Here is a 3,977-nt window from a genome sequence, read left to right on the forward strand (position 1 = left end):
GAAGCTCCTATGGCATTAGTGGTTCAAATTGCAAGCTCCTATGGCATTAGCGGTTCAAATTTCCAAGAGAATTGATCGGCATTTGATGGATCATGGAGATGGAGAGACTGAGTTAAATGACAACTACAATGGTTGTAATGGGAACGATTTTACTGCAGGTGTGGAAATACCATGTTTAAACTCTGCTGAAAAGGTAAATCCAACGCCATGCTCACAAACTGCTCGACGTAATGTCGCTGATGGCTTCAGAACCAGCATTCCCACATTCTCCTTACCCCTAAATCACCATGTTTCTCCTGTCAGTCTCAAGGTCTTCCAACCTGACCATGAGTTCTCCATCTACGTGGGCATTTCTACATATATTCAATTTGTCCGATTGCTGCTGGTAATGGATAAGTATTTTTGTACAGATAAATTGCTTGAACTTGCTGAAAATATAAGGAGAGTTGATTCGACTAATTTTAATGCTCCATCGTTGGAGAGAAGCTTCATGGGCAATTCTTATGAAGATTCACTCGGTATCCAAAAAGCATATCTTGTTGCATTGCTTCAACAACAAAAACAGTTTGGAATGCCATTTCTTGGTAAGCCTAGCTATTTTGGCAGTCCTTTTGGTCTTGGTATGTCAGATCAGGGAAGTCCATTAGCAAGCTCTATTCTCCCAGCTTCTCCCGTTGAATCTGGTAGCCCTTTGAGGCATGGTGAGTGCAATATGCATCTTCATTCAGGCATGAGAAACTTGGTGGGTGGTGTCATGGGTCCTTGGCATTTAGATGGTGGTGGCAACATCCATGATGGCTTTGCATCCTCATTTTTGGAATTTAAGAACAACAAGACCAAGTGTTATGAGCTTTTTGATATTATTGGTCATGTAGTTGAGTTCAATGCTGACCCGTATGGGAGCGGATTCATACAACAGAAACTTGAAATTGCTTCAGCTAAAGAGAAGAACATGGTTTTTGATGAAATCATGCCCCATGCAATTTCTTTAAGGACTGATTTGTTTGGAAATTATGGGGTCCAAAAGTTTTTTGAACATGGATATTTTGCTCAGAGAAGTGAGCTTTCAAATCGACTTAATGGGCGTGTATTGATTTTCAGTCTTCGGATGTATGACTGTCGAGTTATTCAAATGGCAATAGAAGTTGTTGCTTTGGATCAACAGCCTAAAATGGTTAAAGAGCTCGATGGTCATATAATGCGATGTGATCAAAATGGGAACCGACGATTGGAATATAAAGTTATTGGTGTATCAAGCCTGGAGGAATTCACCATAAACTATGCAACAAGTTCCATGCTTATCAAACAAAGAACTCCAGTTTCAGCTTCAGATCCATTCATGTTCCTTTATGATATTCGGACATGCAATGAACTATCAGCAACAATGGGTTGAACTCTTTTAGTCCTATTACTGTAATGAATGAAGAATCACAATCTAACATTTTATTATTCAGAAATAGTAGTTTATTACAAGCAGCTGCAACAAATACTGAAAATAAAATTTTTGATCCAGGAGGTTTTATATCTCCCTCTCGACAACGCACCTCGACGGAGTCGAGCCCTTTTTGACGCAAGGGGAGAATGATGCATAGCATCTTAACTAAATTGCTCCTTAGGCATATATTAATAAGTTTGTTATGAGCTTATTACAAGTATCTTTTAGATTGTTCTATTTAGCTTATATAGGCAAGTATTGTAGTAGGAAAAGGTATTGAATGAATATTATCCCTTTTATGAGCTTTGAAGCTTGTGTTCCTCTTGTTCCCTGGATTGGGATTAAATCATTCTTGCAGGTTGATTCTTCCGACGATCCACTACATCACACCTTATTGTTAGCCACCGTACACGTGGCATCTTTTCCTCAGTTCTATTTTGTACCGTTACACTTCTTGTACATTGGTTTAATACTTAATCTCTATATAAGTAGGACTGTAACCCTTCAGAAAATTAATGAGAAGTTTTATTTTCCTGTTTCTTACTCCTCTAGCTATGCTTCTTGAAAGCTCTGCCCCTTCTCATCTTCCTCTCTAGTTTGTCTCATTCTACATGGTATCAGACGATCAGGTCATTCTCTTATTCTTTCTTCAGTAATTTCACAATGCCATCTACGACAACCGGATCCTCGTCTCCTCCGGCGGAGATCTCAACCGCCGAGACCATCATCTCCTCCCCGCAAATTCCTTCTTCCCTGAAGTTCTTGATGAGCAACATCAAGAATGTCATTGCCAATCAACTAACGGCCGACAATCACGGACTATGGAGATCTCAGGTCATCAAGCTCTTTCGGGCAAACAACTTTGAAGGATTCTTGATAGGCGCCATCTCTTGTCCGCCTCTCACGATCCAAGACAGCAGTGGTCATACCGTCCATAACACCGCTCATAATACCTGGACTCTGCTCGATCAAAACCTCGCCGCGGCCTTATACTCGGTTATCTCCCCTTCCATCCTACCCTACGTCCTCACCGCCGATCACTGTTGCGACATATGGAAGATTCTTGACAGTCGACTACAATCTTCAACACGATCTCGTATTTCTCAGCTCAAGAACGAGCTTCACTACCTATCTATGAAAGACAAATCCTTGACTCAGTACCTTCTTGATGTTAAATCTAAAGTTGACGCTCTCGCAGCAGCAGGCGCTCCCGTCGAAGTTGAGGACGTCATCCATTACACCCTCAATGGCTTACCCATGACATACCAGGCATTTAAAACTGCCATTCGCACGAATCTCCGCTCAGTTAGTCTTGATGAGCTCTACACACTGTTATGCAATGAGGAGCTTAACCTTCTCCATGAAACATCCAAAGAACTTCACAATCTAAGCATTACAGGACCTCAAACCGCCCTCACAGCCAATCGCGGGCGCGGTCGAGGGAGGTCATCTAACAACAGAGGAAGAACCAACACCCGACCTCAATCCAATTCAAACTCCAACCGCCCTGGCAAAACTAATCGTCCGGCCATCAACTGCCAAATATGCGGCAAATTCGGCCACTCAGCCGTCAAATGCTGGCATCGTCACGACGATCAGTACACTACTGAACAACCGGTCGCCCTCTTCACCTCCCCCGCTACAACCAGTTCTTCTGACTGGTTTCTTGACAGCGGCGCAACGAACCATCTCACGGCCGATCCAACCCAAGTTCAGCAATCGCAACCTTATCACGGGGGCAGTCAGGTAACTCTTGGGAACGGCCAGACCATACCAATTCAAAATACGGGTAAAGGTCTGCTGCCGACTCCCACAGGTAGTCTGCAACTTTTACATCTTAATCTGGTTCCGAATTTATCTTTTAATCTGTTATCTGTTCATAGACTAACCGCTGACAACAACTGTTTTATAACGTTTTTTCCTCATGGCTATGAAATCAAGGATCGGAAGACCCACCGGCTTCTTCTATCGGGTCCTTCTATTAATGGACTCTACCCCCTCAAGCTCAACAAAAATCCGGCAAGCAAGAATGACAATCTCGCACTCGTTTCCATTCAACAGGTTCCCAACTTGTGGCACAGAAGACTCGGACACCCTTCACCGCAAACTTAGGCCTCCATCGCCACACGGGATCCTACGGTTCATACGACATCTCATATAACTTCTTGCAATTCTTGTAAAATGGCCAAAAGCCATATATTACATTTTTCTTCGTCTCAAACTGTAACAGACTCTATCTTTTCCCTTATTCATTCGGACGTATGGGGTCCGTTTTCCATTGTTTCTGCTTCTGGTTTTCGTTACTATATTTCTTTTATCGACGATTTCTCTAAGTTCACGTGGATCTACCCCATGACCAATAAATCAGAAGCCTTCTCTAAGTTTCTTGAATTTCAAAATTCGGTTGAACGACAATTCAATCTGAAAATTAAAATCTTAAGAACCGATAACGGAGGCGAATACATAAATCACAAATTCAAGGCCCACTGCACTTCCACCGGCATCCAACACCAATTTACCTGCCCGTATTCCCCATCTCAGA

Source organism: Dendrobium catenatum, unplaced genomic scaffold (assembly GCF_001605985.2).
Source record: "Dendrobium catenatum unplaced genomic scaffold, ASM160598v2 fragScaff_scaffold_1557, whole genome shotgun sequence".
Lineage (NCBI taxonomy): Eukaryota > Viridiplantae > Streptophyta > Magnoliopsida > Asparagales > Orchidaceae > Dendrobium > Dendrobium catenatum.